This window comes from Lampris incognitus, chromosome 13, assembly GCF_029633865.1.
Source record: "Lampris incognitus isolate fLamInc1 chromosome 13, fLamInc1.hap2, whole genome shotgun sequence".
NCBI classification, from domain to species: Eukaryota; Metazoa; Chordata; class Actinopteri; order Lampriformes; family Lampridae; genus Lampris; species Lampris incognitus.
Window position 1 is genome coordinate 27,100,435 of NC_079223.1, and position 12,026 is coordinate 27,112,460.

Consider the following 12,026-nt stretch of genomic DNA (forward strand, 5'->3'; position numbering starts at 1 on the left):
AAATGGGAGAAACCTCAGGAAGAGCAGCAGGGGAGGGATCCCTCTTCCAGACAGACAGACATTCAATAAGTGTCAAATGCACAAAAAAAAAAATTATAACGTAATGTCAGATTAGAGTTTAAGATTACACAGATATTACAACGATTGCACAGTGTGGGGTAATGTAGAATACATAGTTAATGCATAACATTTAGCCCATTTAAATGTGCTGGGTAATGAAATTATAAAGAAAGTGCAAGGCATATTTAGTGAATGTGTCAACCAAGACAATGTCAGGAACTTTGCAGATGCCATCAGGAGCTAGCAGGACCCCGGGCCACGAACCAGCTCTGCTCAGTGGAGCCTGCAGAGAGAATAGACTTCACATGCACAGAAGAAGATACAGCTGAATAAGAATGACACTAGTTCTACAACTTAGAATACGGAACACCTGAGGAACTAATTTACACATTGACAAACATAAAATAATTGAAGTCTTAATGTTAGTAAATTGGCACAAGTACACCATGTTTGTTTTATTGCCAGGTGTTGACATGAGCATGAATTTGGTGTTTCTCACTGACCTTTACATAAATTGAGATAAAAAAAACTTATAAAAAATGTAATACTGAAAAGTATACATCATATAAGTGCTGAGTCATTTAATGGAAATATTAGGTGCAAGTAATTAAAACAAATATGACAATTTGGCAAATAAACAATTGCAAGGAAATATGAAACGGTGGATTTGCTGACACAGTATTCATGGTAAGTGATGTAAACATTGAAAATATTTCATTGGCGGTATTGAAAAATGTTTTACAAATAAGTACTCTCAACATGGAGACATCAGCAGGCTCCGGAGCCGATTGAGGAAGAGGAGTGTCCACAGCAGGATGAGTGGCTGAAGGTCCAGGCTGGTGCAGATAGAAGAGTCCACCGTCTAAGCAAAGTAAAAGCCACATAAACTAATATGAACGATATTCCTAGTGGTCTTTGTGTGGAGGTACTGGGGGCACAGTGATGGATTATCCTTTTCATAAATATGTTAAGGACAAGAGTCTTCTGTGTTTACTGATGATGATCTGGCAGAGACTTCACCTGACCCTGCTACCTGCAACTCCGTGTTCACAACCATACCTTCCGGGGTTCACCTGCTTTTATATGTTCCAAGTTTTGGGAGGTGGCGAGTACTGTGCTAGATGTCCTACTTGCTAAAAGGAATGCCAAGCCGTGCGGTGGTGTAGTGGTGGTGTCGCTTCCTGGTGAAGTGTTCGCCGCGGGTCCATCAGGACCTTAGCATATGGCCGCTCCTACGCAAATGTGTCCGCAGCAGCACCCTCTCGTGGTACTTCCTTTTCACGAAGTCTGCTGCGTGGACGACCGTGTTCCCGGCGGTATAACCGGGTCGGTCGATTGAACTTGTACGCCTTGGTTGGCAGCCAATCTAGAAGGACAATTCTGATTTCAAACCCGGGTAGATGAAGCTCGTTAGCCTTGTCAGGCAGTAGGAGAAGGAAAACTGATTTAAACCTCCGCTGCCTTGCGGGCATACTCGTATACGGGAAAGACTTCTCGCTTAGTCTTGCCACTAGTAGTAGGCGGTCTCAGACGAGAGAGTGGGGTTGATGATGCGCAGCTCTTCCTCACTTCAATCATCGCGCAAGTCATCAGTCATCCATCACAGGATGATTAGATGGCCCTCGTCGCTGTGACGGATGAATAACACAATATGTTCACGTTTTAATATGAACTGAAGCCCAAAGAACCAACCTCGTTTTCTTATGGGGACCAATAAGACTGTTTAGGTGCGTATGTGTGCGGATTAAAGTTCATTTCGTCCTTTGGTGTTTTCTCTCACACGTTTCCTGTTATTCTGTAGTTAGACTCAATTCGGTAATGTAGTATGGATTCACTTTTTATCGTCTCAAAAAACACACAGAGGCTTGGAAAAATTTTAATGAAAAAATTGGAGAGAGAATTTCAATAACTAGTTTGAACGTGAGGTGATTCATTGTTACGTATTTCTGATATACTCCACCAATATTTGGTTTGACTCAACCTCCACTGATTCAGACAAAACATATTCACTGATTAAGAAGTAGATGAAAACGTAATTGAATGAAACATTTGCTGTAAAAATAGAACTCGATTACCTCATAAAGTGATTTGGTAAAACAAACCAACCACTTGATAAAACAGTTGACATGATAAACGCCATCACCATTGTGGTATACTGACTACCTGGTCATATTATACTTACCTGCAGTACCACCCCACACCCTAAGGAGGTACAGTTGACCCCTAGGGTTATCAAGTTGATGAGTTGAGACATACACAGAGTAAGTAGTGATAACTGAAATGACAACATGTGAATCTGTACGCTGTTCCGTGAGACTGACCCGAATCCGATGAAACTACATCTGTTCATAAAGAGCACGTTATCACAACCATCCACTCGTACATCAGCCAACGTGTCAATCAAAAGCCACGTCCAGCAGGCGTCACGCAGTGACCAGCAGACTGAGCGACGTCCAACTCAACCAGCAGGCGGCGGTAGATAGCACAACACAGACCAGAGTGAACGGGAGTTTTTAGTATAGGAAATTCGATAAGGTTCATACACAACCTGGTATAAGACGTTTTTCTATGCGTCTGATATATTGTGCTCGCGTACCTCTTGGTTAAAAACAGCTTTTTTTCTCAAGCTATACAAAATATCTTCTGAATATCCAAAAGGAGTTGAATCAATTGCAACTGGACTTGGTATATATCCGTGAAGACGTTTCGCCTCTCATCCAAGAGGCTTCCTCAGTTCGTGCATTTCTGACTAGACCAAGCTAGTCTGACTGGCTGGTGATGAGACTCAGTATTTATCCTCTAGGAGTCGTTGTCAGAGCTATAGATATGCGTGGCTCTTTGTTATCAGATGTTTACCAACGCCCGTCGCTAACAGAGCCATAGATATGAGCGGCTCTTTTGTGTACCGATGTTATGGCCGCGCCCGTCGTTATCGGAGCTATTGATATGCATTTGTTTAGCAGCGACGGTCGTTGGGGGTGTTACTTTCGCCTTCATTGTTCAGTGGTCATGAGAGTCGTTGGAGCCGTTAGTGACCGACTGTTGTTCTTGGAGGCTAGGCTTCTTGAGTCTCCTGGGTAGAGATGAAAGGACGGCATTGTAAGTGAGAGCTAGGTGGTGTCGCAGACCTCCTCTGTTGAGGGATGGTTTTTCCAGTTTTCCAGTCTGGTAAGCGCGGCCACCACGCCACTAATGAGAGACGACATCAATGAATCACACAACGCAGATGGAAACGTGCGGCAGCAGCCATTTAGTTAAAACAGGAAGAACAACCCAGACTGCAACGCAGGCAGACCGGAAGGGAGGCTTGGTAACTATAGCAACCACAACCAATACTGGCGATGAGGGCTGCTTTTTGTCAGTCAAGATTGGATTTATGGCAGAGTAATTCATTCAACGATATCGCAGATTGTACTATGTACGATTATAAATGATAGCGAACAAACTTTTTAGTAAGATCTGGGTTAAAAAATAAGCCCAGCTCCTCTATGGATCAACAAGCCGAGCTGTCGTAAAGCTCGCCAGACTGTCGTGATACCTTGTTATTCATGAACCAGCTTCCCAATTAATATCATGTAGCTATGATATGCTAGTGGAATCACCTCTAAGGACTGTATGTCAAAAGACAAATGTGTTCACAAGTGCCAATATATGTCATATTGTAACGTGCACGGATAAGTAGACACGTTAGCCCTTGGCTGACGGATCGGACCCTTTAGTCGACTGGTTAACGTTGTCGCCCGCGATGCGGAATACACGAGTTCGCGTCTCCACTGTGGTGATTCTCGACTGCCCCCCTGAGTTCGCTGCAACGAATTACGGGGGGCAGCCCGGAACCGCCACAGCCGGGACGCGAACTTGTATCTCCTGCACCGCAGGGGACAACGTTAAACAGTCGACTGAAGGATCCGACCCTGCCTATTCGTGTACGTTACAATATACACTCACCGGCCACTTTATTAGGCACACCTGTCCAACTGCTCGTTAACGCAAATTTCTAATCAGCCAATCACATGGCAGCAACTCAATGCATTTAGGCATGTAAACATGGTCAAGACGATCTGCTGCAGTTCAAACCGAGCATCAGAATGGGGAAGAAAGGTGATTTAAGTGACTTTGAACGTGGCGTGGTTGTTGGTGCCAGACGGGCTGGTCTGAGTATTTCAGAAACTGCTGATCTACTGGGATTTTCACGCACAACCATCTCTAGGGTTTACAGAGAATGGTCCGAAAAAGAGAAAATATCAGTGAGTGGCAGTTCTGTGGGCGAAAATGCCTTGTTGATGCCAGAGGTCAGAGGAGAATGGCCAGACAGGTTCGAGCTGACAGAAAGGCAACAGTAACTCAAATAACCACTCATTACAACCGAGGTATGCAGAAGAGCATCTCTGAACGCACAACACGTCGAACCTTGAGGCAGATGGGCTACAGCAGCAGAAGACCACACCGGGTGCCACTCCTGTCAGCTAAGAACAGGAAACTGAGGCTACAATTCGCACAGGCTCACCAAAATTGGACAATAGAAGATTGGAAAAACGTTGCCTGGTCTGATGAGTCTCGATTTCTGCTGCGACATTCGGATGGTAGGGTCAGAATTTGGTGTCAACAACATGAAAGCATGGATCCATCCTGCCTTGTATCAACGGTTCAGGCTGGTGGTGGTGGTGTAATGGTGTGGGGGATATTTTCTTGGCACACTTTGGGCCCCTTAGTACCAATTGAGCATCGTGTCAACGCCACAGCCTACCTGAGTATTGTTGCTGACCATGTCCATCCCTTTATGACCACAGTGTTCCCATCTTCTGATGGCTACTTCCGGCAGGATAATGCGCCATGTCATAAAGCTCGAATCATCTCCGACTGGTTTCTTGAACATGACAGTGAGTTCACTGTACTCAAATGGCCTCCACAGTCACCAGATCTCAATCCAATAGAGCACCTTTGGGATGTGGTGGACCGGGAGATTCACATCATGGATGTGCAGCCGACAAATCTGCAGCAACTGCGTGATGCTATCATGTCAATATGGACCAAACTCTCTGAGGAATGTTTCCAGTACCTTGTTGAATTTATGCCACGAAGGATTAAGGCAGTTCTGAAGGCAAAAGGGGGTCCAACCCGGTACTAGCAAGGTGTACCTAATAAAGTGGCCAGTGAGTGTATATATTGTAGAGAATTCGGGGGGTAGTGCGGGAACCGCCACAGCCGGGGCGCGAACCCGTGTCTTCCGCTCCGCAAGCGACAACGTTAACCAGTCGACTAAAGGGTCCGACCCGTTAGTCAAGGACCAACGTGTCTACTTATCCATGCACGTTACAATATATTCCAGTTAGTCAAGTAAATTCTTTACGAGATAGTGTTGGTGTGTTGCCTGACGATGATTCCTTAAAACCATCCATCCATTACCCGAACCGCTTATCCTGTTCTCAGGGTCGCGGCCTATCCCAGCAGTCATTGGGTGGCAGGCGGGGAGACACCCTGGACAGGCCGCTAGGCAATCACAGGGCACTCTTATACTGTATATTCAATAAACTGCTTGTTCAGTGTAAATGTCTTTTTTCGTGTGCATATTGCTGGACAAAGCCTCCATCACGTTTATTTACATGGTGTCAAAAGTAAACAACGAGAGGAGTCATGGCTAATTTCACCCCCACCCCCCGACGACCTTTTCCTTCTATAAACCAGACTAGTGGCCGGATCGGAAGCAGCGTTTTGTGAGATTCAGAACCGCCACTAAAATAGACAAAGAAGATGGCGCTGTGCAGGTGAGCAGCCTGATATACGCTATGGGAAGCGAGTCGGAGAACGTCTACCAATCGTTTGCATCTACCGATGAGGGACATAGAAACGGCTTTGATAGGGTGCTTGGAAAGTTCACCAGTGCGTGCAAAGACCGGGAGAGAAAGCTGAGACTTTTATCAGGGCTTTGTATGAACTGACGGAGCATTGCGACTTCGGCGCGAGCAGAGATGAGAATAGCCATCCATCCATTCATTATACAAACCGCTTATCCTGCTCTCATGGTCACGGGGATGCTGGAGCCTATCCGCGACCGAATTGTTGTTGGAATATACTCGACAGATGTCTCACGGAAGTTGCAGCTGACAAAGGACCTGACGCTAGCACTGACCATAGAGACGGTCAGGCAGTCTGAAGAGGTTGCTTCGCAAGTCAGCATGCAAGGAGAGGCAACTACACGAAGTCACTCACAAGCGCAGCAAATACACCAAACACCACGTAAGCAAAAAGGGGAAATAATGGACAGTGTGGAAAGTATGGGGAACCGCGGCACAGGAAGATGAAAATTGCGCGGCTAGAAAATCCAAATGCAATACGTGCAACAAGATAGGACATTGGAGTAGAGTGTGTAGGAACTGGAAAGCAGTGAGTGAAGATACAGAGCAAACAGAGCAGATGCAGTCATACTTTCTTGGGGCTGTGAGTAAAGCAGATGGGTCATCAGACCAATGTGCCCTCGACTTGCTGGTGGGCTGCACGAATTCAAAATTGACACGGGAGCTGATGTTAACATCATCTGCGAGGAGATCTACCACTCACTCATCCCCAAAAGACCACTGGAGCCTGCAGATATTCCAGTGGATAGCCCAGGTGGCAAGATGCAGTGTATAGGACAGATCCAGAGCACTGTGTCCTACAAAGGAAAGACTCACCCACTCACAGCATGTCATCTGCGGACACACTGAGAACAACTTACTCAGCAGGCCGCTATCTGTAAAGATGAATCTGGTGAGGAGAGTGAATGAAACGGTGCACAACAGAAGATACCTACAGGCCAGAGGAGGTTTTTATAAGTCAACAGGTGAAGCAGTGCTTCACCAAAAAACAAACAAACAAAAAACATAACATACATATCACATCAAACATATTTTTTTAGATGCTAACCTTTCATTAGAATGACTATTTCCTCTGTGAATCAAACAAAAAAAGTGCCACTGTTTAAAAAATGTGTCGTGGGTATTGTGCAACACAGCACCATCTTCAGGTGACACAGAAGAGCGTTCTGCGTCACTAACCCAATGTAAGTGAATGTACGTTGACGTAGTACCTTACACGTTGTTGAGTGGACAGTTATGGTTTATGACACGTTTTAATGTCCACCCAGTCAAACAGCGCTTCACCCAGTCTTTCCTTGACCTGAAAATGATTGACACCCGTCTGAACAATCAGAGAACAACAGTTCAGCCTTTCCGATTGACTTGTTCTCCAATCATCATCATACCTTTTGGTATTTGAAGCGCGGTGAAAGATAAGATAAGAAAGCTAATAAAAAAAAATTAGCCTAAGATAAATTAGTGATTACTATAGTGGTTTTTGGTGGTTCTTGTATATATATTGTAAATATTATAATTAATCTGTTCAGCTCTTTATTGTTCATCGTGTAGAGGAGCTCAATCAGGAGTCGTGACAACTTTCTCTTTCGGCTATACAACGTGCACCATTTATTCCTTCACCATAACAACAACAAAAACCCGCGCAGCAGAAGTGTATCACTGTAGACACGAACCGAGAAAACAGCAGCTGTAAACTAACGTTCCTACTAGCTCAATAAGGGGAATTATGTAGCCCCATAACCACTACACACGTCCCCCCAGAATTCGCCTTAATACGAGAAATCAGTGTGGCGAGGGGGGCGGATCTCTCTGCCCCAACGGCTCCGGGGAACAGGAGCTGGGGGTTGGTTAACCGCAGGCAAAGCAGCAGAGTCCTCACAGCAGGACAGGGGGAAAGGGAGGGGCTGGGGAAGCAGAGGGCGGCTCGCCGGGGGAGGGGGGCAGGGCCGGGGGGCGACCCCGCCGTGGGGGCAGGGCCAGACCAATAGGGCGGTCTAAGTCCAGGTGAGCAGGCTTGAGGCGGTCCACAGAAACCTGCTCCAGCCTGCTGCTAACCTCCACCACAAAGTGCTTATCTCCAGTGTCCCGTACCCGAAATTGGCCGTCGTAGGGTGCCTGCAGGGGACCGCTGTGCGCGTCCTTACGGATGAAAACATACTCCGCCGACCGCAGCTTCGTGGGGACATAGGACTGAGAGCCGCCATGCTGAGATGTGGGGACCGGTGCAAAAGCCCTGGCTTCCTCCTGCAGCGCAGTCCTTTGGCAGCTGGCGGACCAGGGAGCTGTGGCGGTGGGAAGGAAATCCCCCGGGACCCGAAGTGGCTGTCCGTAGACCAGTTCGGTGGATGAGGACTGGAGGTCCTCCTTGGGGGCCGTCCTGAGCCCAAGCATGACCCAAGGCAGTTTGTCGAGCGGTCGTCCTTGAGGGTAGCCAGCAATGCGGCCTTCATCGAGCGATGGAACCTCTCGACCAATCCATTAGCTTGAGGGTGATACGCGGTGGTGCGATGGAGCCTCACCCCTAAACCCGCGGCGATCTCCTCCCAGAGCGCTGACGTGAATTGGGGCCCTCTGTCCGAGGAGAGGTCAGATGGGGTGCCAAAGCGGGCGACCCAGGTTCCGATGAACGCTCGGGCAACCTTCAGGCGCTGTTGTGGACGAAAGCGGGACGGCCTCTGGTCATCACGTGGTCCTGTCGACCATGGTGAGCAGGTATGTGAAACCATGGGGGGGGGGGCTACCAGGTTCACATTCACGTGGTCGAACCTCCTCTCGGGTACCGTGAAAGGTATCAGGGGCGCTTTGACGTGCCGGAGCACTTTGGAGCGTTGGCACTCCACACAGGTGTCAGCCCAGTCCCTCACATCCTTTTTGAGTCCATGCCAGACAAACTTTGCCGCCACCAACCTCTGTGAAGGCTTTCTGCCAGGGTGAGACAGCCCATGGACTGCGTCGAAGACCCACCGCCTCCAAGCAGTCGGAACGACGGGGCGGGGCTGACCCGTAGAGACATCGCACTGGAGCGTGGCGCCGGCATCGTCGAAAGCCACATCCTCCAACTGCAGCCCTGTGACGGCGGTCCTGCATGCCTGCACTCCTGGGTCGGCGGCCGGGTCAGTCGCCATCTGGCTGTAGTCGAGTCCCAAATGGGCGGCACCAGCGATGGCCCGGGAGAGACAGTCGGCGACCGGGTTGGACTTCCCAGCGACATGCCTCACGTCGGTGGTAAACTCTGAGATGTAGGCCAACTGTCGCTGCTGGCGGGCTGACCACAGCTCTGCCACCTTGGCCATCGCGAACACCAGCGGTTTGTGATCGAAGAAAGCCGTGAACTGACGTCCCTCCAGTAGGAAACGGAAGTGCCTAACAGCGAGGAAAAGGCCAAGCAGCTCACGATCAAAGGTGCTGTATTTGCGCTCTCTCAGGTTCAACTGCCGGCTGAAGAAGGCTCACCCAGTGCTCGTAACCGCGCCGACAGCGTAGTCCGAAGCATCTGTCGTGATGGCGATGGGCGCTCCAGACACAGGGTGTGCCAGCATCGACGTGTCAGCCAGGGCGGCCTTCACATCCTTAAAAGCCGTGTCCCTCTCTGCAGACCAGTCCACGGCGTGTTTGGGGTCTGTGCCCTTCAGAGCCTCATATAGGGGGCGGAGGAGATCGGCAGCCCGGGGGATGAACCAGTGGTAGAAGGACACCATGCCAATGAACTCCCGCAGGGACTGGGCCGTGTGTGGGCGTGGAAAGTCTGCGACGGCCTCCACCTTAGATGGAAGGGGGGTCGCCCCGTCCTTGGTGACCCGGTGGCCCAAGAAGTCGATGGTGCTCAGACCAAACTGGCATTTGGCCGGGTTAACTATCAACTTGTGCAGGCTGAGCCTCTCGAAAGGGGCTCTGAGGTGGGACAAATGCTTGGACACGGAGGTGCTAGCGACCAGGATGTCATCCAGGTACACAAAGAGGAAAGGCAGGTCCCGCAACACGGAGTCCATGAGGCGTTGGAAGGACTGCGTGGCGTTCTTGAGCCCAAACGGCATGCGCAGGAACTCGAACAGTCCGAACGGAGTTGTCACAGCCGTTTTGGGGACATCAGCGGGATGGACGGGCACCTGGTGGTATCCACGGACGAGGTCCACCTTGGAAAAGATCACTTTCCCAGCCAGGTAGGCGGAGAAATCTTGGATGTGAGGGACCGGGTAGCGGTCCGGTGTTGTTGCATCATTGAGCCAACGGTAGTCACTACATGGACGCCACCCACCGCCAGGCTTAGGCACTATGTGGAGGGGTGAAGCCCACGGGCTGCTGGAGCGGCGGATGATGCCGAGGCGCTCCATGTTCTCAAACTCCGCCTTGGCGACAGAGAGCTTGGTCGGGTCGAGGCGCCGAGCTCGGGCGTGCACCGGCGGGCCAGTGGTGACGATGTGGTGCTCAACCCCATGTTTGGTCGTAACTGACGAGAATGTGGGCTGAGTGAGGTCAGGGAACTCAGAGAGAAGATGGAGAAACACTTCCTCGTTGGAGAGCATGCTGGACAGCCTGACGGAGCCTGTATCGCTCAGTGTACACGCGTGTGAAGAAAAGGTGACAACATCAATCAGGCATCGATTCCTGACGTCCACCAGCAGCCCATGAGCACAAAGGAAATCTGCACCGAGGAGGGGAAATGCCACGCCGGCGGTGACAAAATCCCAGCTGAACCGCTGTCCGTTAAAACACATGTCAATGTGCCTCGTGCCGTACGTACGGATAGAGCTGCTGTTAGCAGCTTCCATGGGAGGGCCGTGAGCGCCGGACAGGGCGTCCACCCTCGACGCAGGTACGACACTCCTCTGCGCCCCAGTGTCGCATGGGAAACGCCGCCCCGAGATGGAGTCTTGCAGGAAAAGTAGCCTGTTGTCCTCCACGCCAACGCCCATGGCCACTAGTGAGCGCCGGACTTGGCGTTTCCCGACGAGCTGAAATTTGCATGGAGAGTTGCACTTTTTCGCCTTGGCCCCGAACTTTGCATGGTAAAAGCACAGGCCGGGCTCCTGTCGCCGACCGGGGGTTGCCGCGGCGACCACCATGGAGTCACCAGGTGGTGGCGTGTGGGGGTGGGCAGGGGTGAGCGCGGACGCGCAGCGCTGCTGTTGGCTGGCCAGGAAGAACTTGTCAGCTTCTTCAGCTAGCTTGCGGCAATCGGTAATGCTGGTTTTAGCCAAAGCGGTCCGCACCTGAGCAGGCAGTTGTCGCAGAAACAGTTGGACAAAGAGGAAATCAGGTGTGTGCGCCGGTCCCAGCAGATTCAGCATTTTGTCCATGAGCTCGGATGGCTTGCTGTCACCCAAGCCTTGCAGAGAAAAGAGACGGTGAGCCCTCTCGGCGTCGGAAAGTTCAAAAATCTTCAAGAGGTGATCTTTGAGCCCCTTGTATTTGTCTGCCACGGAGGATTTGTAAGGAGACTCACCACCCTAGTTGCAGTCGAACACCCGAGCGCCGATACCACGTAGTAGTATTTAGTAGCATCGTCTCTTATTTTGCAGATTGCAAACTGCGCTTCCGCCTGGGCGAACCATGTCGTTGTCGATGACTCCCAGAACTCTGGCAATTTGAGAGAAACCGGGTTGATTTCGTCAACCATGTTTGTTTGAAAGATTGTCTCCCAAGAGACAAACGTCGGGGTCACCAGTGTAGAGGAGCTCAATCAGGAGTCGTGACAACTTTCTCTTTCGGCTACACAACATGCACCATTTATTCCTTCACCATAACAACAACAACAACAAAAACCTGCACAGCGGAAGTGTATCACTGTAGACACGAACCGAGAAAACAGCAGCTGTAAACAAACGTTCCTACTAGCTCAATAAGGGGAATTATGTATCCCTAAAACCACTACAATCTTTATATTTGCATTTTGATCTTGACCTCGTGTAGTGGCTCTGTACTGTAGGCTAACATTAGTTGTTCTAACTTGCTTAGCTAGCTAGCTAGCTAGCTACTAGGTTAGCTAGCTCCCGTCCAGTCTTTCGCAATTTTTGCAAATAATGATGATGGATGCAAACATCGTGGACCGGATCCTATGGTAATCTTTTCACACTTTCTCCTATGAGGAAAAACTAGGAGTAAAGGCACAGTGGA